A 27934-nucleotide genomic window follows, 5' to 3' on the forward strand; every position below is an offset into this window, starting at 1 on the left:
AAGGTACCTAAATGTTTAGTTTTGAAAAAGTTATGGCTATTTGAAAATAAAAAAGCCATTTTTTTGAAAAATTCATAACTTTTTTGGAGTTAGGTAAAAAAATTCAAAAAAATTCTGAGAACCGTTTTTTATAGGGTAGAAAAGGATGGAAAACTTTCGGCCAAATCGAAAAGGGTCGGGGTCAAAAGTGGTCGATTTGGCATGGAATACCCCATACATACATACATACATACATACATACATACATACACACACATACACACACACACACACACACACACACACACACATACAGACATACTGACATCATCGCGAAAACATTCAGGGAAGCTTCCTAGGACCTCAAAACGTCAAGATCTGATAAGAACTCAATTTTCGAAAAACGGGGTAAAACCAGTAACTTTCCGACTTTTGAAAATTTTCAATTTTCTTAGCGAGAAATCAAAAATTTTTTTTATTGTGACTGGTGGACAGGCATTTGCGACTGGTAAGACAAGTACAAGATGTCAACATCAAGTTGTTTATTAAAAAGACTTTTATATTATTTAAACCTTAGAAACATTATTGTTTATATATTTAACTATAAATTATTTAGGATAGTTAAAAAAATCTGGAAAACGGTTGACCCTAAAAGCCATCCCTGCAACTTCCCGCTAATTCCATATCTAAGCGCTTAAAATTGCACTTACAACGTGTAACGTAGGTTTTCCCCACGCGGTAGATCTTCACGGTAGCCCATAATTCACTACGTTACACTTCGTCCATGTCAGCCATCTCTCGATCCTCCAGGAACCCCGACAGGCGCCAGCCGACTTTTGTTTCACCGGTATCGGCAACCGGGATACGATAACTTAATTTTTATGTCCCCAGAAGACCAAGAGCAAATTCGACGGTAACGGAATACCTCGGTGTCGCTCAGTTATGCTGGTTATGGAGAGAGGAAGTAATATCAGAGGAAGTAATTTCCTTAAAAAACGGGACTAAACGATATCTAGTACAATAATCGGTACGCTCGAACTAACACTCAACCTTATTAATCGGTAAAATAAAATAAATCGATATTAAAAATATCGCGGAAGCGGTCTCAAACGAACACGAAACAAAGACAATGGCTCAGGCCATTCGTCTACGGTAATAGCAAGCGTGAGGCACGCCAGCTCCGATACGAGAGTCTCACTCCACTCTCAAACACGAGGCTCACTCAACGAGAGCTCGTAACTGACTCTTTTTAAGGTACACATCTAACGCTGCCTAGCAGCGACGGCACGTCCGTCCTTTACGAGGACCTCCACAAAACCCCCTTATAAATTCGATCCCAAGCCAAACTTTCACACAAAACAATCCTTAATCTTTCACTACTCCAGCCAGACTGCCTCTCACCGTACCCCCACTACATTCATACCACCAGCTACATGCGCTCAACTCACTTTCACGCTACTCCCAGACACACATAACTCCACACTCATTCCCACTCACTCAACTAGTGTCCCAGACCTACTAGTGATTCCGCTCCCCTGCGAGCCTTGACAGCACTCGTGACTACCCTCATGCATCCAGCAATCGAGGTCTGTCAACCGCAAGCTACCGCATGAGCCTGCCAAAGTCCCGTACTTCGGGGCGACGACATTTCAGTCGCTTCACTGCGATAATCACCTCGCTCCAAGAGGCTGAACCTGAGTTCAGTCATCGATAACTGATCGGGAGACACGTTACATCGGTTACTTTTCCGCGATACAGCTCAACATCCTCGATACAACTAACTTACACACTTTATATAAAAATTTTATAATGTTTGTAGCAACATTATTATAAATTTAATATTTAAGATTTTTACAAAAGTCATAACGTAACATACATATACTAATATTTAAACGCCTTTCTTATCCCAAATATTAGTATTTAACATTTTTTTATTTGGTTCGAAGTTAATAGTATCACTATCTTAGGATAAAAAGTTTTTAGTAATTAAAATAGACTGTAATGGATCAGTTGATAAGTTATTTCTATGGTCAGTTTTTACATTTTTAATGACATTGAATTTAGCTGTAACTTGATAATTTTTAACTTCTCGCTAAGAAAATTGAAAATTTTTAAAAGTTAAGAAGTTATTGGTTTCACCCCGTTTTTCAAAAATCGAGTTTTCAACTGATGTTGACGTTTTGAGGTCCCAGGAAGCGTCCCCGGATGTTTTCGCGATGATATCCGTATGTCTGTATGTATGTATGTATGTATGTATGTATGTTTCCTTTATGTAATCCATTTTACGGATTCTAGGCATAGCTGTTTGGCCTGGATATGTGGCGACTCGACGCAGCGTCATACTAAAACTCGACACTAAAGCCCCTACCCACTAAACCCTAAACCCCTTTTCCTTCTTTCCTGTAATCCCTCGTGGAAACCGCCGTCAGGCATTACTTCGTAAAGGGAGAATCTAGCTACTGCTCTTCCTTCTGGTGGCTAAGGTGTTAACTACCTTCCTTCTATCTTCTGCTATTTGCTCTTTTTCTTTCGGTGGAACGCAAGTCTTTAAGGACTTCTGTTGCAAACGTGTTGGTAGCGTTCCAGACAGCTTCTGATGACAGCATTGCTGCTACTATTGTCTCTGGTTGGATTTTCCTCTTCAGGATATTCTCCAGCTCATCTCGCTGTGGGTAAAAACGTGGGCACTCAAAGAAAACGTGCTCTGCATCTTCATTGACTCCTGAGCAGGACGGGCACTCCGGGGAATCATCATGCTTGAAGCGGTGGAGATACGCCCGGAAACAGCCGTGTCCTGATAACATCTGTGTAAGATAATAGTTGACCTCACCGTGACTCCGGTTCAGCCAAACGTTGATCCTTGGTATGAGACGATGCGTCCACCTACCCTTCACTGTGGCATCCCAGCACTGTAGTTGCCATCTACTTATGCTCCTCTGCCACTCTTCTGTTCCAAGCTCCTCAGCGTTTAGTGTGGTCGACTTCTTTCGTTGGTAAAGGATCCGTCTTTCCTTAGCTAAGACTCTGAGAGGCAAAGTTCCGGAGATGACACACACATAGATATTGTGCGGAAGGCGCTCGCTACTCTTAAGGCACTCAGACGGTAGACTGGTCCAGCCTTTTTCCATGATTCTTGCTTCTCTAGTGCGTCCGCCCAGATAGATATTCCGTAAGTGAGCATTGATGTGACTACAGATGATAGCAGTAGTCTTCTGCTCTGCTTTGGGCCTCCGACGTTTGGCATCAGTCGTGCTAAGCTAGCTACCACTGCTGATGCTTTTGCACTTACGTGTTCGACTTGCTGCTTAAAGCTGAGTCGGGCATCAAGCATCACTCCCAGATATCGGATATATGGTTGTGATGTGATTTCTTGTTCTCCGACTTTAGCTTTATGGTCTCTATCACTTTTCTGCTGGTAATAAGCACAGCCTCAGTCTTCTGTTTAGCCAGTTGTAGATTCATTAAATCCATCCACCGGTTAACTTTCTCAAAGGTGATACCGAACATGTGGTTTATCTCATCTAGGTGTTTCGCAACGATTACGACAGCTACATCGTCTGCATATGCAACAAGCTTGACACTTCTTGGAAGAGTCAGTCTCAGCAGGCCATGATACATGACATTCCACAGAAGTGGACCCAGAAAAGAACCCTGGGGTACACCTCCGGTAATATCATACTCTTTTGGACCATTGTTCGTGTCGTATCTCAGGATTCTGTCTGTGAAGTGGCTAGCCACTATCCTACGTAGGTATCCTGGTACGTTTTTCTCTTCCAAGGTTTGCATAATGCAGTCCCAGTTGGCGGAGTTGAAGGCATTTTTGATGTCCAGAGTGGCCACCAGGCAGTACTTCTTCGGTCCACCCTTCCATCTGATCCCTTCGATTGCCTCCTTGGCCGTTGCAACAACCAAGTTGATTGCGTCCAGGGTTGATCGTCCTTTCCGAAAACCATACTGGTTATCTGCCAGGAGTGGATCGACAACTGCTTCTATTCTTTGGTGGATTATACGCTCAAGTATCTTACCTGTCGTGTCTAACATACAAAGTGGTCGATAAGATGACGGTTCTTCTGGTGGCTTTTTCCCTTTTGGAAGTAGTACTAGTCGTTGCTGCTTTCACTTCCGAGGGAAAATCCCTTCCTTGAGGCATGTGTCGTAGACGTCCAGGAACAATAATGGCACTGCTTTTATAGTTGTTTTTAAAGCAATATTGGGGACCCTGTCCAATCCCGGCGCTTTATTGTTCCCTACACGATTACAAGCCTCCATCAGTTCTCCCTCCGTGACAGATGGAATGTCATCCATTTCATTCTGCGCTAATAGGTAGTTAAACTTGCTTTGTTCGGGGAACAACCCGTTCACGATCTTCTGTAGGAGTTGAGGACACGTGGGTGATGGCATTAGCTGGTTTTTAAGATGGATCATAACCACCTTATACGGCCTACCCCACAGATCTCTGTCCACCTCGTTGATGAGCTCCTTCCAGCATTTTCTATTGCTATCTTTGATGGCTTTGTTCAGGGATCGACGGGCTTTTTTGTACTCTGCGACCAGCTCCACAGAGTTAGGTCGTCGGTAGCCACGCTGAGATATTCTCCTCTTCTGATGACACTCTTTACGAAGGGCGCTGATGTGGTCGTTCCACCAGTGAACGGAAGGTCTTGTGTTTATGCCACGTCTACGAGACATACTGGCGTCACACGCCTGGGTCACTCTTTTCATCAGGTCCTTAGTCTTCTCTTCTGCGCAGCCCGCGATAATCTGGTCACTATTGAGAGCTACTAACAATGCCCTTGGGTCAAGAGTTTTTACCTTCCAACCAATGGTGTTAAGTTGCTTTTTAAGTCTTCTCGGGCTCTGGGCGTTTAATATTTCTTAGAGAATCGCGTTGTGGTCGCTGGCTATGTAGGTATCCATCACCTTCCAGTTGATATTACCTCTCGTGAGGCTGCCACTGACGAAAGTGAGATCTACAATAGAACTTGTGTCTCCTTTGGTGTAGGTTGGTGTGTCACCATTGTTGAGCAGTACTACATCTAATGTAGAAAAGGCTTCTAGTAATTCCTTTCCTCGCGCGTTTGTATTCTTGCTACCCCAGTCTACTGCCCAGGCGTTGAAGTCCCCAGCTATTGCCACTGGGTGGTAATGCTTCGCGTCCTCGGTAAGTCGATCCAGAAATGCGGTGAATTCGACAGTAGAGAGGCTAGGTGGTGCGTAACAGCTATAGAAGCGGATGCCCTCTTCTGATACTGCTACAAAGCCGGCATTGCTGTTGTCGACTGCATTTTGGAAAGGGAGCTTGACAAATGACCAGATGACAGCTTTGGATGTGCTGTCAGATTCCAAGGGTTGGGTACTCAGGTGTTTATATGACTCTGCTATCAGTACCAAGCCAAGCTCTTGTTCTCGCACGGATTGCATGAGCAGGTCATGCGCTGCCTCACAATGGTTGAGATTGAGCTGCAGTATCCTCATGCTTGTTTGTTCGTCAACTTCTGGATCCATGATATCCAAAATGCCAGCATTTAAAGCATTGAATAGGTCTCTTCGTTGTCCTTATTCGGCAATTAACCCAACCAATCCGGATTTTGCTACTTCCATCCAGTAGTTTCTGTGCTGTTGCTGCTGGTAGAATTACTGTGGCAATTTGAGTACCTCTATAGGCCTTACGGATCTTGATTGCCTCTAGTGGTATCTCACAGCCATCTCCAGCTTCCTCCTGTAGGGCACCCTGGATGTGATCCTTAGTTGTTTCTTCTTTGACGTCTCGGATCTCAATTACCTCCTGTGGTCCTTTGCAGATTACTTTTGCGTCTTCTTTCAGAATGTCTGCAATGGTCTTTCTCAATGTTTGGCCTTTGTCGGTGCTCTTCCTCGAAAGAGTTATCAGCATATCTCCAGCATTAGTCTTATGGATCTTCTCTACCGTACTGCGGACCTGGTCGTCAGGGACGTCCTGTTTTATTCGACGCAGGATCTCGGCGTACTTTGCTTTCTCTGTCAGCCGAATGATGAGGGCATCCAGTCTGATCCATTTCCGCGGTTTCTTTCGCTTGGGTTCAGGTCGGGGCTCCTTTGACGTCTGTTTTGAGAGCATCTCTTTCTTCTGTCGCTTTAGCTCTTGCTTGGACTGAACTTTTTGCCAGACTAACGCTTTTTCCTGTTCGTCGCTTCGCCCTGCCACTCCTTGTGGAGGGCTTTTCTTCAAATCCTTTTTCTTCATGGCTTGGCTGATTGTTGGGTCAGGAGAAGGTCGATTTTTTCTCTTACCTGACTTGTTGCTGGCTTCACTTTTGTCTTCCGCGACTGATTCACCGTCACCTTCAGCTCCGGTGTCCATTGCTTCGTCAGTCACGTCGATAGCCTGACAGTCTTTCTCCGGTGTAGCATGGGATATGCGCTGCAATGATGAGCGCCACTCCTCGTCCAGCTTCTCAAACCTTTGAAGGGCGTTAGTTACACCAGTCATCTTGGATTTAATCTCTTTGTGAATGTTGACCTTTGGTTGAACGAAATCATTCAACTCACTGATCAGCTTTTCAAGGCGTTTGAGCGCTTGCAAACGCTTCATTTCAGCGCTTGCGTCAATCGCTGCTTGTTGGGCATGTAGCCCGTTTCCACTTTTGTTTGTTTCCTTTGAATTACTCATACTTTTTAATTTACCAGCGCATCGTACGGAGTGGAGCGGGTTGCCATAACTAAGAACGGGTGTACCCTCGAAGATAGTACTCCTACCCCAGTTCCCTGAGGCCTAGCCGACACTTAGCCAGTCCCGGAATACATGGACGGACTAAACTCGCTCGGAGCGGTGAAGATTCCGAACTCTAACACTCACTGCGTACTTCCTGATCAAGGCCCGAAGTGGCTGGCTCCTGATCCACTGCTGCAACTTACACCTCGGTAGAGCAAGCTCACATCAGCCGTGGCCTGCATCGTCGGAAACTACGATACAGGTTCCGGTCACTCCCAGTGGGTCACAGCAGAGAACGATCGTCTTGTTAGGTCAGTTAGTGCGACCAACCCATTAAAGGGAAGTTTTGTCCACGGAAGCGTATTTTGTTTGGTTATTTTGCTTGGCTCCTACCCGCTGTACCTCATCAACTAAGAGATTAAGTGTCATCCAAGGACAGCGAGCGTTCTCCCATCCGCTCGGGAAGACGCACCCGGTAGCAGTATCTCTTCTGCCCCGAGTGTATGTATGTATGTATGTATGTATGTATGTGTGTGCGTGTGTGTGTGTATGTTTTTTTTTTTTTTTTTTTTTTTTTTTGTAGGGGGGGGAATCCTTTTTACGGATTCTAGGCATAGCTGTTTGGCCTGGATATGTGGCGACTCGACGCAGCGTCATACTAACTCGACACTAACGCCCCTACCCACTAAACCCTAAACCCCTTTTTCTTCTTTCCTCTAATCCCTCATGGAAACCGCCGTCAGGCATTACTTCGTGAAGGGAGGATCTAGCTACTGCTCTTCCTTCTGGTGGCTAAGGTGTTAACTATCTTCCTTCTATCTTCTGCTATTTGCTCTTTTTCTTTCGGTGGAACGCAAGTCTTTAAGGACTTCTGTTGCAAACGTGTTGGTAGCGTTCCAGGCAGCTTCTGATGACAACATTGCTTCTACTAGTGAATCTGGTTGCATTCTCTGGTTCAGGATCCTCTCCAGTTCTTCACGCTGTGGATCGAAACGAGGACATACAAAGAAGACGTGCTCCGCGTCTTCAGCAGCTCCTCGGCAGGACGGGCACTCCGAAGAGTCATCGTGCTTAAAGCGGTGTAGATACTCTCGAAAACACCCATGTCCCGACAACATCTGCGTAAGATAGTAATTGACCTCACCGTGATTCCGGTTAAGCCAAATGTCGATCCGAGGTATGAGACGGTGCGTCCACCTACCCTTCTCTGCAGCATCCCATTGTAGTTGCCATCGGCCTATGCTCTTCTGCCGTTCTTCAATTCTAAGTTTTTCCGGGCTCAGTGCAGTTGACCTTTTTCGTTGGTAAAGGGCCCGTCTTTCCTCTGCTAGAAATCTAAGAGGTAGGGTTCCAGCAATGACGCACACTGCGTCTTCTGATATAGTGCGGAAGGCACTAGCTACTCGTAGGGCACTCAGTCGGTATATTGGTCCAGCTTTTCTCCATGATTCTTGGGTTTCCAGTGCATCAGCCCAAATGGATATTCCGTAAGTGAGCACTGATGTGACTACTGATGACAATAGTAGCCTCCTGCTCTGCATTGGGCCTCCGATGTTAGGCATCAGCCGTGCGAGACTAGCCCTCACTACTGACGCTTTGGCACTGACATGTTCCACCTGCTGTTTGAAGTTGAGTCGTGCATCCAGCATCACTCCCAGATAACGGATAAATGGTTGTGATGTGATTTCTTGTTCTCCGACTCTCAACTTGATGGTTTCTACCGTTTTACTGCTGGTGATGAGCACTGCCTCGGTTTTATGCTTGGCTAGTTGCAAGTTCATCATGTCCATCCACAAATTGACTCGTCTGAATGTAATATCAAATGCCATTTCTATCTCTTCGAGGTGCTTTGCGACAATCACGACAGCTACGTCATCCGCATATGCTACAAGTTTGACTCCCGTAGGCAATGCTATTCTCAGGAGGCCATCATACATGATGTTCCATAGCAGAGGACCTAAGACTGATCCCTGTGGCACTCCTCCGGAGATTTCGTACACTTCCGTACCATTCGTCGTGTCATATTTCAGGAGCCTGTTCGTGAAGTAGCTCGCTACTATTCTGCGGAGGTATCCTGGTATGTTTTTTTCTTCTAGAGCCCGCATAACGCAGTCCCAGTTAGCGGAGTTGAAGGCATTCTTGATGTCCAAAGCAGCCACCAAGCAGTATTTCTTCTTTCCACCTTTCCATCTCGTTCCGGCGATTGCATCTTTGGCTATATCAACAACCAATTTGATAGCATCCAGAGTTGACCGTCCTTTTCGGAAACCAAACTGGTTCTCTGCTAGGAGTGGATCGACTAAAGCCTCTATTCTCTGATGAATTATGCGCTCGAATATCTTGCCGGCCGTGTCTAACATGCAGAGTGGTCGGTAGGATGACGGTTCTTCCGGCGGCTTTTTCCCCTTTGGAAGTAACACTAGCCGTTGCTGTTTCCACTTCTGGGGAAAAGTCCCTTCCTTCAGGCATGTATCGTAAACATCCAGGAATAATGTTGGTGCTGCCCTAAGGATTGATTTCAGGGCAATATTAGGAATTCCGTCCAATCCCGGCGCCTTATTATTCCCTACTCGATTTCCTGCCTCTATCAACTCGTCCAACGTGATAGTTGGGATGTCTTTAGAATTGAGCTGCTCCAACTTGCAGGTGAATACCAGCTGTTGGGGAAACAACGTAGTAACAATCGTCTCTAGGAGTTGTGGACACGTAGGTGATGGCATTGGTTGGCATTTCAAGTGGGTCATAACCACCTTATACGGTCTGCCCCATGGATCTTTCTCGACTTCTGCGACCAGTTCCTTCCAGCAACGTCTTTTGCTTTCTTTGATGGTTCTGTTCAGTTCTCGACGGGCCTTTTTATACTCTGCCAACAGCTCTGCGGAGTTAGATCGTCTGTATCCACGCTGAGACTTTCTTCTACTTTTAAGACACTTTGAGCATAGAATGCTAATGTGATCGTTTCACCAGTGCATTGAAGGTCTTGAATTTATGCGACGTTTCCGAGACATACTAGCGTCGCAAGCCTGGGTGACTCTTCTCATTAGGTCCTTGGTCTTCTCTTCAGCAGTTTCTATGATGATCGGATTGCAGTCTAAGGCTACTACTAAAGCAGTGGGGTCGAGAGACTTAACTTTCCACCCAACCGCGCTAGCGCTCCTGTTGTCTCTTGTTAGTTTCTGGCCAGTTGATATTTCCCATAGTATCGCACTATGGTCGCTGGCTGTATAGATGTTCAATACTTTCCAAGAAAAACCTCTTCGAGCTAAGCAACTGCTGACAAATGTAAGGTCGACAGTTGAGTTTGCCTCTCCCTTAGTATACGTTGGCGTGTGACCGGTATTAAGAAGGATCACGTCCAGAGTGGCCATTGCCTCGAGAAGTGCTTTTCCACGTGTATTAGTGAACTTGCTGCCCCAGTCTGTTGCCCAGGAATTGAAGTCACCAGCTATTCCCACGGGAAAGTGTTTTCTTGCGTCCTCAGTTAGCCGATCAAGGAAGTCTTCAAAATGGTCATTAGAGAGACTAGGTGGTGCATAGCAACTGTAGAAGCGGATGCCATCTACCCATGCTGCTATGAAGCCAGCTTCTTTATTGTTGACTGTTTTCTGAAAAGGACATTTACCGCAGGACCAGATGACGGCTTTGTTAGTGCTGTCAGATTCCCAGGGTTGGTTACTCAGATGTCTATAAGGCTCACTTATAAGTGCTACATCTGCCTCTAATTCGCGCACAGTTTGCATGAGCAGGTCATGCGCAGCCTCACAATGATTGAGGTTGAGCTGCACTATCTTCATGTTCTTGGCTTCGTTATTTTCTGGAGCGCTTCTTGGAAGATGGGGCATCTGTTCGTGCCTGCATGGTGAGCCGCCTTTTCTACGCCATGCCGTTCAAAGCACAGTGCACATTTAGCTGGATTTTTACAATCAGCAATTTTGTGTCCTTCTTTTCCGCACCTTATGCAGAGTTTAGACCGGTCGATTTCGCTTTTGCACTGCGATCCGAAGTGCCCAAAGTGCCAGCATTTGAAGCATTGTATGGGTCTCTTCGTTGCTCTCATTCGGCAATTAGACCAGCCTATCCTTATTTTGCAGTTTCCCTCCAGTAACTTTTGTGCTGCAGCTGCTGGTAGTGACACTGTGGCTGTCTGTGTACCCCTAAAGGCTTTATGGATCTTGATTGCCTCTAGTGGGATTTCACAACTTTCTCCAGCTTCCCTCTTTAGAGCGGTCTGAATATGCTCTTTCGTCGTGTCGTCATCGACATCTCGGATCTCGATGGTCTCCTGTGGCCCTTTGCAAATCACTTTGGCCTCCTCCTTAAGGATGTCCGCGATCGTCTTTTGCAGACCTTGGCCTTTGTCAGTGCTCTTCCTCGAAATCGTGATCAACAAGTCCCCACTTCTGGTCTTGTTGATCTTATCCACAGTTGAACGAACCTGCTCATCTGGGACGTCCTGCTTTATACGACGCAGAATCTCGGCATACTTTGTTTTCTCGGCCGGGCGGATGATCAGTGCGTCGGGTCTGATCCATTTGCGTGGTTTTTTCTGCTTAGGCTCTGACCTGGGCTCCTTCGGCGGCTGTTTTGAGAGTTGCTCTCTAGCTAGCCTTCTCTTCTCCTTCTTAGACTGTACTTTTTCCCAGTCAGTCGTCTTTTTGGGTTCGTCGCCCTGCCCTGCCAGTCGTTGGTGAGGGCTTTTTTTCAAGTCCTTCTTCTTTGTGACTTTGTCGGTTAACTCTGGCGAATCTCGGTCCTTTCTCTTTCCAGACCTTGTGTCAGTTTCACCCTTGTCCTCAGCAGCAGATTCACCGTCACCGTCGGCTCCAGTGTCCATTGCTTCTTCCGTCTCAGTTTCAGTTTCAATGCGGCGTCGTGATGACTGCCATTCCTCGTCCAGTTTCTTGAATCTTCCAAGAGCATTGACCACACCGGTTGTCTTGGTCTTTATCTCCTTGTGGATATTGACCTTAGTTTGGACAAACTCTTGCAGCTCAATGGTTAGCTTCTCAAGGCGCTCCAACGCTTGCGTTCTCTTCATGTCAGCGCTTGCTCCAATCGCTGCTTGTTGAGCATGAAGCCCGTTTCTATTCTTGTTTGTTTCCTTTGAATTACTCATACTTTTTAATTTACCAGCGCATCGTACGGAGTGGAGCGGGTTGCCATAACTAAGAACGGGTGTACCCTCGAAGATAGTACTCCTACCCCAGTTCCCTGAGGCCTAGCCGACACTTAGCCAGTCCCGGAATACATGGACGGACTAAACTCGCTCGGAGCGGTGAAGATTCCGAACTCTAACACTCACTGCGTACTTCCTGATCAAGGCCCGAAGTGGCTGGCTCCTGATCCACTGCTGCAACTTACACCTCGGTAGAGCAAGCTCACATCAGCCGTGGCCTGCATCGTCGGAAACTACGATACAGGTTCCGGTCACTCCCAGTGGGTCACAGCAGAGAACGATCGTCTTGTTAGGTCAGTTAGTGCGACCAACCCATTAAAGGGGAGTTTTGTCCACGAGAGCGTATTTTGTTTGGTTATTTTGCTTGGCTCCTACCCGCTGTACCTCATCAACTAAGAGATTACGTGTCATCCAAGGACAGCGAGCGTTCTCCCATCCGCTCAGGGAGACGCGCCCGGTAGCAGTATCTCTTCTGCCCCGAGTGTGTGTGTGTATGTGTGTGTGTGTGTGTGTGTATATGTGTATGTGTATGTGTGGCCGTAACTAAACCTCTTATAACTTTTGAACGGCTCGACTGATTTCATTGCAGTTGGTGCCACTCTTAGATTTTGAAAACAATTTGAGCCGATTCGAGCCCGTAGATTTTTAAAAATATCGAAAAAACTACAAAAAAAATTTTTTTTTACGTGGTTTTTTTGGAATAACTTTTAAACGGCTCTACCGATCGATTCTTAAAACTAATCAGCTCTTAACATTAAAAAACCACGTCAACCGCTACCAGCCCGACCAAAATCGGTTGATTCGTTCGGAAGTTATCATTGTCGAAAAAAAAACCGAAAAAAGTGTTTTTTTGGAATTACTTCAAAATTACTAGTTCGATCAGTTTAAACTTGAAGGTTCTTTAAGAGGTTTAAAAAATGCGTTGAATGCCGCTTACTGCGTGAAAATCGGTTCATTGATTTAGAAGTTATTGCGGTTTAAAAGTTCAAAAAATAGTGTTTTATTGAACTTACATCAGACTTTTGAGCTCGGAGAGCTCAAAATGACACATAAATTTTATTTTTGAGCTATAAGAGCTAAAAAACGTCATTAGTACAATTCTGAGGGCTTAAGTATGGAATTAGCGGGAAGTTGCAGGGATGGCCTTCAGATTCACCCGTTTTACTAATTTTTTTAACAAGCAAATTTCTTGAGAAAAATTATTTTAAAAAGATTGCATTTTTAATTTTTTTAAATTTCTCGCAACGGATATATTTAAAAGTGTCAAAACTTGTAATAGAAAGTATGTAACTTTTTTTAGATTCTTCAACAATAGTTCACCATTAATGGTGAAATTAATTAGCTTTTTTAACTTCCCACTAAAAAAATTGAAGATTTTCAAAAATCGAGAAGTTATTGTTTTTACCACGTTTTGCAAAAATCGAGTTTTCATCAGATCTCGACATTTTAAGGTCTTAGGAAGCTCCACTGACTACCCCCGCGATGTTGTCACTATGCCTGTATGTGTGTGTGTGTGTGTGTGTGTGTGTGATTTTTTTTTCCCTTAGGGGGGGAGTAATCCTTTTTACGGATTCTAGGCATAGCTGTTTGGCCTGGATATGTGGCGACTCGACGCAGCGTCATACTAAAACTCGACGCTGACGCCCCTACCCACTAAACCCTAAACCCCTTTCTCTTCTATCCTCTGATCCCCCATGGTATCGCCGTCAGGCATTACTTCGTGAAGGGAGGATCTAGCTACTGCTCTTTCTTCTGGTGGCTAAGGTGTTATTCTTTCCTGCTTCTAATTGGTATCATTCGCTCTTCTTTTTTTTATGGACCGCAGGTCTGAGAGGACACCCGTGACAAACGTGTTTGTGGCGTTCCAGGAAGCCTCTAATGACAGCATTGCTTCTACTATTGTCTCTGGTTGGATTTTCCTCTTCAGGATATCCTCCAGCTTATTTCGCTGTGGATTAAAACGTGGGCACTCAAAGAAGACGTGCTCTGAATCTTCATTGACTCCTGGGCAGGACGGGCACTCTGGGGAATTATCGTGCTTAAAGCGGTGGAGATACGCCCGGAAACAGCCGTGTCCTGATAACATCTGCGTAAGATAATAGTTGACCTCACCGTGACTCCGGTTTAGCCAAACGTTGATCTTTGATATGAGACGATGCGTGCACCTACCCTTCACTGTGGCATCCCACTGTAGTTGCGATCGACTTATGCTCTTCTGCCATTCTTCTGTTCTAAGCTCCTCAGCGCTTAGTGTGGTTGACTTCTTTCATTGGTAAACGATCCGTCTTTCCTTAGCTAAGACTCTAAGAGGCAAAGTTCCGGAAATGACACACATTGCTTCCATAGATATTGTGCGGAAGGCGCTCGCTACTCTTAAGGCACTCAGACGGTAGACTGGTCCAGCCTTTTTCCATGATTCTTGCTTCTCTAGTGCGTCCGCCCAGATAGATATTCCGTAAGTGAGCATTGATGTGACTACAGATGATAGCAGTAGTCTTCTGCTCTGCTTTGGGCCTCCGACGTTTGGCATCAGTCGTGCTAAGCTAGCTACCACTGCTGATGCTTTTGCACTTACGTGTTCAACTTGCTGCTTAAAGCTGAGTCGGGCATCAAGCATCACTCCCAGATATCGGATATATGGTTGTGATGTGATTTCTTGTTCTCCGACTTTAGCTTTATGGTCTCTATCACTTTTCTGCTGGTAATAAGCACAGCCTCAGTCTTCTGTTTAGCCAGTTGTAGATTCATTGAGTCCATCCACCGGTTAACTTTCTTAAAGGTGATACTGTACATGTGGTTTATCTCATCTAGGTGTTTAGCAACGATTACGACAGCTACATCATCTGCATATGCAACAAGCTTGACACTTCGTGGAAAAGTCAGTCTCAGCAGGCCATCATACATGACATTCAACAGAAGTGGACCCAGAACGGAACCCTGGGGTACACCTCCGGTAATATCATACTCTTTTGGACCATTCTTCGTGTCGTATCTCAGGATTCTGTCCGTGAAGTAGCTAGCCACTATCCTACGTAGGTATCCTGGTACGTTTTTCTCTTCCAAGGCTTGCATAATGCAGTCCCAGTTGGCGGAGTTGAAGGCATTTCTGATATCCAGGCAGTACTCCTTCGCTCCACCCTTCCATCTGATCCCTTTGATTTTCTCCTTGGCCGTTGCAACAACCAGATTGATTGCGTCCAGGGTTGATCGTCCTTTCTGAAAATCATAATGTATGTCTGCCAGGAGTGGATCGACAACTGCTTCTATTTTTTAGTGGATTATACGCTCAAATATCTTACCTGCCGTGTCTAACATACAAAGTGGTCGATAAGATGACGGTTTTTCTGGTGGCTTTTTCCCTTTTGGAAGTAATACTAGTCGTTGCTGCTTCCACTTCCGAGGGAAAATCCCTTTTTTGAGGCATGTGTCGTAGACGTCCAGGAACAATGATAGCACTGCTTTTATAAATGTTTTTAAAGCAATATTGGGAACCCCGTCCAATCCCGGTGCTTTATTGTTTCCTACACGGTTACAAGCCTCCATCAGTTCTTCCTCCGTGACAGATAGAATGTCATCCATTTCGTTCGGCGCTAATAGGTAGTTAAACTCGCTTTGTTCGCAGAACAATGCGTTTACGATCTTCTGTAGGAGTTGAGGACACGTGGGTGATGGCATTAGCTGATTTTTAAGATGGGTCATGACCACCTTATACGGCCTACCCCACAGATCTCTGTCCACCTCGTTGATGAGCTCCTTCCAGCATTTTCTTTTCCTATCTTTGATGGCTTTGTTCAGGGATCGACGGGATTTTTTGTACTCTGCGACCAGCTCCGCAGAGTTAGGTCGTCGGTCGCAACGCTGAGATATTCTTCTCTTCTGATGACACTTTTGATGAAGGGCGCTGATGTGGTCGTTCCGAGAGTGAACGGAAGGTCTTGTGTTCATGCTACGTCAACGAGACATACTGGCGTCACAAGCCTGTGTCAATCTTTTCATCAGGTCCTTGGTCTTCTCTTCTGCGCAGCCCGCGATAATCTGGTCACTATTGAAAGCTACTAACAATGCACTTGGGTCAAGAGTTTTTACCTTCCAACCAATGGTGTTAAGTTGCATTTTAGGTCTTCTCGGGCTCTGGACGTTTGATATTTCCTAGAGAATCGCGTTCTGATCGCTGGCTGTGTAGATATCCATCATCTTCCAGTTGATATTACCTCTGGTGAGGCTGCTACTGACGAAAGTGAGATCTACAATAGAACTTGCGTCTCCTTTGGTGTAGGTTGGTGTATCACCACTGTTGAGCAGTACTACATCTAATGTAGAAAAGGCTTCTAGTAGTTTCTTTCCTCGCGGTGAATTCGGCAGTAGAGAGGCTAGGTGGTGCGTAACAGCTATAGAAGCGGATGCCCTCTACTGATACTGCTACAAAGCCGGCATTGCTGTTGTCGACTGCATTTTGGAAAGGGAGCTTGCCACATGACCAGATGACAGTTTTGGATGTGCTGTCAGATTCCCAAGGTTGGGTACTCAGGTGTTTATATGGCTCTGCTATCAGTACCAAGTCAAGCTCTAGTTCTCGCACGGATTGCATGAGCAGATCATGCGCTGCCTCACAATTGTTGAGATTGAGCTAGAGTATCCTCATGTTTGTTTGTTCGTCAACTTCTGGAGTGCTTCCTGAAATAACGGGCACTTATAAGTACCGGCATAGTGGGCAACATTCTCTGCACTTTCAATCTCAGCACATAATGCACATTTGGCTGGATTTTTTCAATCAGCAATCTTGTGCCCTTCTTGTCCGCACCTGATGCTAAGCTTCGACCGGACCACCTTGCTTCTGCACTGGGATCCATGATGTCCGAATTGCCAGCATTTAAAGCATTGAATAGGTCTCTTCGTTGCCCTTATTCGGCAATTAACCCAACCAATCCAGATTTTGCTACTTCCATCCAGTAGTTTCTGTGCTGTTGCTGCTGGTAGAATTACTGTGGCAATTTGAGTACCTCTATAGGCCTTACGGATCTTGATTGCCTCTAGTGGTATCTCACAGCCATCTCCAGCTTCCTTCTGTAGGGCACCCTGGATGTCGTCCTTCGTTGTGTCATCGTTGACGTCTCGGATCTCAATTACCTCCTGTGGTCCTTTGCAGGTTACTCTTGCGTCTTCTTTCAGTATGTCTGCAATGGTCTTTCTCAATGTTTGGCCTTTGTCGGTGTTCTTTCTCGAAAGAGTTATCAGCATATCACCAGATTGGTCTTATGGATCTTCTCTACCGTACTACGGACCTGATCATCAGGACGTCCTGTTTTATTCGGCGCAGGATCTCGGCGTACTTTGCTTTCTCTGTCAGCCGAATGATGAGGGCATCCGGTCTGATCCATTTCCGCGGTTTCTTTCGCTTGGGTTCAGATCGGGGCTCCTTTGTCATCTGTTTTGGGAGCACCTCTTTCTTCTGTCGCTTTAGCTCTTTCTTGGACTGAACTTTTTACCAAACCGACGCTTTTTCCTGTTCGTCGCATCGCCCTGCCGCTCCTTGTGGAGGGCTTTTCTTCAAATGCTTTATCTTCACGACTTGGCTGATTGCTGGGTCAGGAGAAGGTCGATCTTTTCTCTTACCTGACTTGCTGCTAGCTTTAATTTTGTCTATCACGACTGATTCACCGTCACCTTCGGTTCCGGTGTCCATTGCTTCGTCAGTCACGACGACAGCCTGACAGGCTTTCTCCGGTGTAGCATGGGAAATGCGCTGCGATGATGAGCACCACTTCTAATCCAGCTTCTCAAACCTTTGAAGGGCGTTAGCTACACCAGTCGTCTTGGCCTTTATCTCTTTGTGAATGTTGACCTTTGGTTGGACGAAATCATTCAATTCACTGATCAGCTTTTCAAGGCGTTTGAGCTCTTCATTTCAACGCTTGCGTCAATCGCTGCTTGTTGGGCATGTAGCCCGTTTCCACTCTTGTTTGTTTCCTGTAAATTACTCATACTTTTTTGATTTACCAGCGCATCGTACGGAGTGGAGCGGGTTGTCATAACTAGAAACGGGTGTACCCTCGGAGATAGCACTCCTACCCCATTTCCCCGAGGCCTAGTCAATACTTAGCCAGTCCCGGAATATACGGACGGACTAGACTCGCTCGGAGCGGTGAAGATTTCGATCTCTAGCGCTCACTGCGTACTCCCTGATCAAGGCCCGAGGTGGCTGGCTCCTGATCTACTGCTGTAACGTACACCTCGGCAGAGCAAGCTCACATCAGCCGTGGCCTGCGTCGTCGGAAACTACGACACAGGTTCCGGACACTTCCAGTGGGTTACAACAGAGAACGGTCTTCTTCTTGCTAGGTCAGTTAGTGTAACCAACCCATTAAGGGAAGTTTTGTCCACGGGAGCGTATTTTATTTAGCTCCTACCCTCTGTACCTTGTCAACTAAGAGACTCAGTGTCATCTAAGGACAGCGAGTGTTCCCCCATCCGCTCGGGGAGACGCGCCCGGTAGCAGTATCTCTTCTGCCCCGAGTGTGTGTGTGTGTGTGTAAACCTCTCATAACTTTTGAACAGCTTTATCGATTCGATCGCGGTTGGTGCTATTCGAAAGGGTTCGACTAAACTTAGATTTTGAATACAACTTGGACCGATTCAGACCAATAGATTTTGAGAAATCTTAAAATAACTGCGTAAAAAAAAAAAAAAATTTTCAAATGTGGTTTTTTTTTAATAACTTTTCAAACGGCTTGACTGATCAATTCCAAAAACTAATTAGCTCTTAACCTTCAAAAATCATGTTGATCTCTATCAAGCAAGTCAAAATCGGTTGACTCGTTCGTGAGTTATCGTTGACGAAAGAAATCGAAAAAAAAAGTTTTTTTCGAATTACTCTGAAATTTCTGGTCTGATCAATTTGTGTTCGAAAATATATTATAAAAAAATAGTGTTTTATTAAACTTCTATCAGACTTTTGAGCTTGGAGAGCTCAAAACTACACGAAAATTATATTCCTGAGCTTGAAGAGCTAAAAAACTTATTAAGTGCAATTTTGAGCTTAATTACAAAAGTAACGGGAAATTGCAGGGATGGCCTTCAGAATCAACCGTTTTACTAATTTTTTAATATTTTTCCAAGAGAAAATTATAAAACATTGAAATAATAGAAAAATCATAATTAATACAATTGAAATTACTTTTTTCGCGAGAGAACTCAGTATTTTCTGAGTAATAATGATAAACAATTCAATAATGAAATTAATAACAGCATTAATCAATTAAATCGATCTTTAAAGAAGTAATTTGAATATTTTTCTAAAAGAAAATTATGATACATTGAAATAATAATAAAAAAAAAATAATAATTACCATCAGAATTGCTTTTTTGGCAAATATTCTTAGTATTTTTTGAGTAATAATGATAAACAATGAAATAATAAATAGTTACAATAACATTTGATATTAAAATTGCTTTTCTACCAAAAAATCTTAGTATTTCCAATCCAAACAAAAACAGTTTCACTGTAAAAAAGACGCGCCAAGTCCACGTTCATAAGACTATTAGGAAAAAAAATTTTTTTTTTCTTTACAAAAAGATACGAAATAAAAAAATTAAAAAATCCAAGTAACCGATATGATTGTTTTTGATTTTCGGAAATTAAAAAAAATTTTATTGTAAAATTAAAAATTGAAAAAAAAATTTTTGAACGTATTTAGTGTGCGTGGTTGCAAAATATTTTACTTTTAATGAAATTCGTAAAATCTATTTACTAAGACTTTAAAAAAATTGAAATACACAATGACGCACACCAAGTATGTTCTAAAATTTTTTTTTTAATTTTTAAATTTACAATAAAATTTTTTTTAATTTCCGAAAATCAAAAACAATCATATCGGTTACTTGGATTTTTTAATTTTTTAATTTTTTATCATTTTGTAAAGAAAAAAAAAATTTTTTTTTTCCTAATAGTCTTATGAATGTGGACTTGGCGCGTCTTTTTTACAGTGAAACTGTTTTTGTTCGGATTTTAGTATTTTTTGTAATTATCATGGAAATTTACAATTGGTACCAACTTAAATCTCGTGTTGACTGCATTTTTTACTGCAAACTGTCCCCTTGAAGCTACAGTTTATGTAGATGTAATTCCAGTGCACCCTGGCGGCCGTAAATGTAAGCTGTGAATTACTTTTTTTAACTGTAGTTACTTATCTATAGGAGGATTACTACACATTTTTATTTTATCTAGTCTGTGGCGCTGACCTTTCTCCAAAAAAAAAAAAGTCAGGATCGAAATTTGTGAGCGAGCTATAGTATGTGCTGATAAAATTTAATAATTTCAAGTAAATAAATTGTTATAAGTGAATATAATTAATTAATACGGTGAAATAAATTATGAATTACTGTTATGATAAACAAATTGGGTAAAAAAAGTACCGTAGAATTAAATAAAATTTCGCAGCCTCAGAAAACCGTTCTGCTTACAGTAAACATAGTCGGTAGTCTGGCGCTCCGTTTACAACGGATTTGAACGGAACTTGGCGCCAGATTCTACCGAATCTGTGATCACAGGTCATTATCTGCGAGTTGGTGGAGTTGCATGTCTAGTTCATGATTCACTTAAAGCAAAAACATTACAAACATCTATCTCAGATGATATAAATGCACCTGAATTTTTAATTATGGATATTACACCTTTCGCTCTCTTGTATTTATCGTAGACCAAACGGGCATTCCTTGTTTAACTTTTTCAATACATCCCGTGAAAAAATTTTCTGATCAGACTATATCATGCTTGATATAAACCATCTATATCAGGCCCGATGTTATGTCCAAGGGCGTTTTTTGAGCAGTAGCGTAAACGGTTGGGGTTTGGACTAACAGTTTAAAGAATACGCAACGGAGGTTTTAATTCCGTTGTTTTAATTATTTTTGTGGGACGTTTTCGATGTACGAATTTACCACGCCTTCGTTTGAGACTGTTCACGGATTTCTATTAGGAGTAGATGTACTTACTACTTGCTAGATTATTTCTGATTACCGGATCCGTGATCCCGGGGCTGCTGTTAGCGCCTTTTCCTTGAACGGGCCCTCCGGTTGGTCCTTGCAGCGGATGGAGTTGGATGGATTTGGGCTGCTTACTTTAAGGGCTTCTTATTTTACGAAATGAATTGACTCGAACAAAATTTCACTTCTTTTGATATTTATTTTTATGAACACTAAAACTTTTACACTTTAACAAATTTTATTTAATCGAAATTTATATTAATGAATTTTATTAATTTGATTGAGCTAACGTCCTCCAGTCCCCCGTAGGGTAAAGTGCGCAAAACTAGCTTTTAAGAAATTTTGAATAAACTTAATGACCGGATTCTCGCCTAAGTGCAGTGCAAATTAGAACTTTGAGATTCCGGTTCTCTATGATTTATTTACTGGCCGAATTCTCGCCTAAGTGCAGGGCAAATTAGAACTTTGAGAATACGATTCTCTAAATTTTATCTACTGACCGAGCTCTCGCCTAAGTGCAGGGCAAATTAGAACTTTGAGGGTCCGGTTCGTAGATATTAATAACTAATACGTGGCCTGCCGGTTGAACCGTGTCTGAACTCGTCTTAAGTGCAGCGCAAATTAAGATAAGGGACTTTTACAAGGCACGGGCCTGTCAAGTTAAACGCGTAAGTCGAATTAACTAACAAAGACCTGGTTTACACTTAAAACTAATACGTGGCCTGCCGGTTGAAACCGCGTCCAATTTTCCTTTAAGTGCGGAGCAAATTAAAGCAAAGGACTCTACAAGGCACGGGCCCGTCAGTTAAACGCGGAAGTCGAATTAACCAACTAAGACCTGGATTTGACTGTTGATCGCCTTTTTAAAAGCTCGCGGTGCTGAGATTGCAGAAGTCCCCGCTAGTCAACCAGCAGTCACGTAGCTTACATTTTATTGTGGCTTTCGCGCATGGAGAAGTCTTCCATCTGCGCGGGTGATTTAAATTAAGAAAAATGAGAAGAGAGAAAAAAAATTTGCAGGTGGACATAACATTTCCCCGGAAAAGCAAGGAGCTAGTATAGTTCATCGGTTTTCCTATGGCCACCTTCACTATAAGCGAAAGCCACTTACAAGAGTTTTGTTTAACTTAATATATCTTAATATAATAAAAAGAGTAACAGGAGGAGTCATCTGGCGTCAATATTTAAATTTAAATTTATATTTTATCTCGTGCAGTATTGTATGCTGACGGATGGTTAATCGTCTTCGCCTCTTGATTTCGGTAAGCCGTGTTGAGTATCACTATTGTCTCAGCGGTGATCGAGCTGGCATTGCATTTAAGAGTTTTGTTAAAGAGAGAAAAGAAGAAGAAATGTACACCGTTGAAAAAGATTCCGAAAACTACGGTACTTGGTATTAAATTAGCCCTTGCCATTTATGGAGAGAAGGTTAGCAAAATTTGTAATATAACAGGTATATTTCAATCGTTTCATCTCTTGCCAAGAGATTAATTTATCTGTTATTTTTTTTAGGCGTATCAGATGATATCGGGTGGCTGGCAATGGAGATTAAATGGCAGATCATTCTGCTTCTGTATTATATAAATAAGTGAACATATATATAAATATTAGGAAAAATTTTCCTTCTCTCTTCTTCTTTTTATTTTATTTTAAATAAAAAAAAGAAAAATTTGGTTTTTTTTTTTTTTTTTTTTTTTTTTTTTTTTATAATGCTTATTCCTTCTCTTCTATACCATAGTAATTCAGGTAGTTGTAACGGTAGTATAAGTAGTAAATAGAAATAGGATAAGTAACAGCTTTAGGTGGAGAAGAGAAGAAAAAAAAAGGAAGAGAAAGGGAAAAAAAATTTTATAAATAAATAATTAATTAGAACTTAGACAATAAGGTGAAAGAGAAAAAAAGAAAAAAGTAAAAGCTTATTTTAAAGAAAAAAAAGAAAATTTTATAGGAGTTTATATAGCACGATTAATGGGTATGTGTGAGTACGTGTGCAGCGGCTCTATTATAATTGCCATTATATGACTCTCCCTGTCTCTTAATTACTTATATTTATTTTTATTGAATATTAGACGTTTGAAATAATCGTTTTGAAAAAAAAATTTTTATGATTTCTTAATTTTTGAAAAATTTATATGAGTGACGTTAGCTCGTTGTATCTTTTTTTTGTTATTATTTATAGTTAATATAAAAAAATTTGTTTAATATATGGAGATTAAGTATAATGATTCATAATACACGGTTGTACGACATATAATAAGATAATATAATAATGAGATAATGTGTAATATGGAAGTATAGTGATAGTAAAATGAAAAAGAAAAATTTATGTTAAATTTATATTAATTATATATAAAGAAAAGGAAAAAAAATTTTCATCAAGGTTTTGCGCTGTTTCCACTCGTCCCCCCAAGGACGAAGATATTCTTATCTTCGGTCTTGCGAGTCTTAAAGCAGCAAAACATTTTTTCTTTCAAAATTTAGAGAAATGTACTGTTTTCCATTATACTATCTACTATATATAGAAATATATTAAAAAATTTTTTCAATAAGTTTTTTTTTTTTTTTTTTTTAAAAAAAAATTTTTTTTTTTTTTTTTTTTTTTTTTTTTTTTAATAGGTTTCTTGAATAACTGTTAATACAAACTGTTGGCTCGTTTTTGGCAATTTTTTTTAATTTTCGTTAAACGAAATTTCCAACAGGAAAAAAAATTCTATTATTATTTTGTAAGTTATTGATTTTTAGTTTTCCGCAAATGAGCCATCAGTTTGTTTATATAAAAAGTTTTTTTTTTTTTTTTTTTTTTATAAATGACCTTAACTTCTAGCTGAAGCTGAAGCTGAGGTTCTGTTGTCTAAATCGGTGATTTGTAGTCTTTCAGTCGGGACATGGTTCGTTGACTTCTGCTTCGTCGTCTTCCTCTTGGCCAATGTCTGAAGTCGGATTACTCGTAGTTGATCCAGGTGTAGGGACTCGTAGGAAGATTTCGTCGTCCCCCTGTTCTTTATTTACGGTTGGTTTCTTCCTTTTTGGTGGTCCAGAGCTATTAATGACATTTTTACTTCATTTTCTTCTAGCCCTTGGTCCCATGGCTCGAATTTGTCGATGATCGTTACCGGATTCTGAATTTTTGTGAATGAATTTGAAGCTTCGTTGTTGAATTTTAGGCTCGAGTTTAATTTTTCCAATGACTGGTTGGAACTCGGGGCGATGAGGTCTATTCTTGTTGACTCTCTTGCAATTGTGCCTACGAAGCCGAATCAAGGAGCTCTCTTGGTGCGGTTTCGTGGGTCGAATTCTTCTAGTCGTGGATCTTCGAGGAGTTGTCTCAGCTGATGTTGTGCTTGTTCAATTTCTGCCTCCATTTCCTGATGGCTATTGACTCTCATATATGTCATGCAGATTGAATGGTTAAATTTTACCGCGCATATTTCGTAAGCCTCCCAAAGACTTCGAAACTTTTCGACGTTGATGGAGCTAACCAGTTGCCATTCTTCTCGTATTAGATGGATTTTCTTGAACGGGTCATACAGAAGACTTGGATTTGCCTCCATTGGTTTTATTTTGACTTCCCCTGCGCCCCAGGCCAGGTATGCGAGCCCCAGGAGGAAAAGTAGCACAGTATTCGTGATGGATTGATTTTCTGAAACAAACGACTTGGGTTCTTTTTAGTCAAATTTCAGCGGCTGGTTGGTTTAGCCTTATTTGGGTGGGATAATTTTCGTTTCCCATTTGTCGTGTTTTGCTCTAGTGATATCTTTCGCGGGTATCCGTTGAATCTCGGATATTTTACAAATTAAATTCGCTAGATAGTCGTTATATGATAAATTTTTTTAAAATCCGGAAATTGGGTTAGTATTCGAGCTGATTTTCGATTATTTTTGTTCAAAGGGATTCGTCTAGTACCTCGACGTTGCCTTCGCATAACGTTATCGTTATTGGACAGTCTCCTAATTCCTGTAATAAATATGCTTGGATGTCTAGATCGGCAAATTCGTCCCCCTGTTTCACACAGCGAAGCGAATGAATATCATGTTTGTGTACTGATTGACGAAGGTTTCTCAGTCCTTCGATTAAGTCGATTGGGTCTAATTTTTCAAAATGTTTTGTTTTGATGAATACCGTGAAAATTTTGCAACGACCTAACTTGGTGACGAATACATCTCCCTTTGAAGGTTTCGATGCATGGAGGTCATCGGCATTTATAAGTTTTAAGTCACGGAGTAATTTTGCTACGGGTTTTATTATCTCACAATCGGCTGCTAGAAAGTTTACTAAGTGGTCTCGCGCGTAAGTGAGCCCATCACGGCAAATAGAAAATTTTATTTTGATTTCGGACCCTTTTGGCGGTATACTTTCGTCTGAACTCGAGGGTGAAGATATTCTTGGTCGATGACGTCTTTCGGCAAAGACATCTTCAGCCTCTTCAAAAGTTGGAGGGTCATGGGCGACAAAGGGTGGTCCGAACCGGCGGTTCCCTACGTCATCCCCCACTGTAATATTCCCGCATGTAGTTAGTCTATTGTTGGATTTTTCTGAGTTGCTGTGCGATTTATTATTATTATTATTTTGCGAATTTGTCGATAAAATTGTGTTTCGCAATTTTTGTTAGATCGTCTTCGTTCAGTCTCAGTACGGGTGTCATTATTATAAGGTGTTTCAATCCGAGATGGAATTTAACTATTCCAGAATAAAAATAAAATGAGAAAAAAATAAAAGAATTTTATGCTCTTTGGAGCGTTAACGTTCGTAAAATTCGAAATAAAAAAAAAATAAAAAAATTTTTTATTATGAAAATTTAGTTTTGTCTAGGGGTGGAGACTTTGAGTTGATTGAATGTAGTTTATACTCAAATGGAGCCTTGATAGGGGCTTGGACTTTGCGAAGGTTTAATATTTTTTCGTAAAGTCCAGCAACGACTGTGACGTTTTTAATAATTCTCGGACCGGTGGCCTTGTTATTGATCACGTTCATTGCGGAAATGATATCGATAGCCCGATCGTCTATTCTCTCCCATCGGCTTCAGTCTCAAAAAAATTAAAATTAAAAATTTTTTTTTTTTTTTTTTTTTACGAAATTTTATTATTATAAACCCGGGGAGAAGAAAAAAAATTTTTAAAATATAAAAATTTAAAATTATAAAACAGAAAAATAAAAAAACGGAACGTCAGTTAGTTGACGTGATAACCGAGCGCAAAAAAAAATTTTGGATAAATTTATTTCCCCAAAATCAAAATAATACAAAAAAATTTTCAAAAGTTCGACTAAGGGAGGGAAGAGAAAGAATTTTCTAAAATAGTTGAAAGTCGAAAAACCGATTTACGAGACCTAAAGAATATACACAAAAAAAATTTTCGAAAATACCAAATTTTGCTTCTTATTTTGGTTAAAATTATTTTGGCCAAGTAATTGTGTAAATTTTGTGAGAGTTCTCTCAGTTAAAGAAAGTGCTAGTTAAAGCACCTTTCCAGAGCTGGGAAACTTCTCTGAGTGTTTTGTAAGAGAAGGTGCTAAATTCAAAGCACCCTTCTCGTAGGATGTAGTATATGTGTAATAGGCTTAAAATAATTTTAGTCAAAAAAAAATTTTAAAAGGGAAATAGAAGAATTTATAAAAAAAAAATTTTTTTTTTATAAATTTAAATAACTAAGTCGAAAGTAATACTGCTTAATTAGCAAAAAAAAATGTATAGGTATTTCTCAATACGGAAGAAGAATATTTTTGCCGACAAGAATGTAGGTGTGAGTACGCGTGAGGCAACCACCTCGAATAAAGAAACGTCAGCGGATTCTTTATTGCAATATTATACTACGATAAGTTAGAGTATACCAAAAGGTTAAGAACCTATATGAGGTCGAAAACCGATGATGAAAAATAGTATTGCTAAATATCGAAATAACTCCTTTAAACAAAAATTTTAATATGACGAAAGAATAAATTCTTTTGCGAGTTATGAGGACAAATTAATGTGAATCAGAAAAAAAATTTTCAACAAAAGTTCTAAAATTTCAGGAGTTAATATTTTATAAGAAATTTAGAAAGGAAAAATTTTATAAAATTTAAAAATAAAATAACTTGATAAATTTAACTAATAAGAAAAATTTTAGAATTGTCAAGATTAAATAGAAATAAACTTTGAATAAACTTGAATTTACTTTTGAACAGTAGGATTTACTTGATTAAAAAAAAGACAGATTTGAAAAGAAAAAGAGAAAATATTTAAAAATTATAAATTTTCTCAAACGAAAGTTAAATAGTTTCGTATTCGAAATCCTACCGCTGCCACCAGTGTTCTTTATGTTATGTCCAAGGGCGTTTTTTTGAGCGGTAGCGTAAACGGTGGAGGTTTGGACTAACAGTTTAAAGAATACGCAACGGAGGTTTTAATTCCGTTGTTTTTAATTATTTATGTGGGACGTTTTCGATATACGAATTTACCACGCCTTCGTTTGAGACTGTTCACAGATTTACTGAGAGTAGATGTACTTACCGTTTACAGGAACTATGTTGATGGTCAGATCTGTGATTTCAGGGCAGCTATTAGCGCCTGTTCCTTAATTGAGCCCTTTGGTTGATTCTCGCAGCGGATGGAGTTGGATGGATTTGGGCTGCTTATTCTAAGGGCTTCTTATTTTATGAAATTTATGAACTCAAATGGAATTTCACTTCTTTTTTAGATTTATTTTTATAAATACCAAAACTTTTACACTTTCACAATTGTAATTTTAATCGTAAATTATGTTAATGAATTTTATTTATTTGAGCTAACGTCCTCCAGTCCACCGTAGGGTAAAGTGCGCAAATTTAGCTTTAAAAGATATTATATTAAAAGATTTTTATACTTATTGACCGAACTCTCGCCTAAGTGCAGAGCAAATTAGAACTTTGAGAATCCGGTTATAGATTTTCTTACTTGTCAAAATCCCGCCTAAGTGCAGGGCAAATTAAGACTTTGGGATCTGACTTTCTAGGTTTTATCTATTTATCGAGTCCTCGCCTAAGTGCAGGGCAAATTAGAACTTTGAGAAACCCGACTCGTAGATACTAATAACTAATACGTGGCCTACCGGTTGAACCGAGTCTGAACTCGTCTTAAGTGCAGCGCAAAT

The 27934-nt window shown here is 41.4% G+C and overlaps 1 protein-coding gene and 2 long non-coding RNA genes across 4 annotated transcripts in view; 2 read left to right on the top strand and 1 right to left on the bottom strand.

Annotated features, from left to right (window-relative positions):
• LOC123268101 (neither inactivation nor afterpotential protein C-like) overlaps positions 1 to 27934 on the top strand; it is a 599151-nt gene that overhangs the window by 89402 nt on the left and 481815 nt on the right. The gene's annotated exons all lie outside the window — the stretch shown is intronic.
• On the bottom strand, positions 20695 to 27576 carry LOC123268130. Its single transcript, XR_006510161.1, has 3 exons — positions 27297 to 27576; positions 25239 to 25240; positions 20695 to 20814 (listed from the first exon to the last, which is right to left on the bottom strand). It is a non-coding gene; the product is annotated as an uncharacterized LOC123268130 (long non-coding RNA).
• Positions 22085 to 22504, top strand: LOC123268122. Its single transcript, XR_006510152.1, has 2 exons — positions 22085 to 22256; positions 22341 to 22504. It is a non-coding gene; the product is annotated as an uncharacterized LOC123268122 (long non-coding RNA).

The sequence above is a fragment of the Cotesia glomerata genome, linkage group LG6 (genome assembly GCF_020080835.1).
Source record: "Cotesia glomerata isolate CgM1 linkage group LG6, MPM_Cglom_v2.3, whole genome shotgun sequence".
Taxonomy (NCBI): domain Eukaryota; kingdom Metazoa; phylum Arthropoda; class Insecta; order Hymenoptera; family Braconidae; genus Cotesia; species Cotesia glomerata.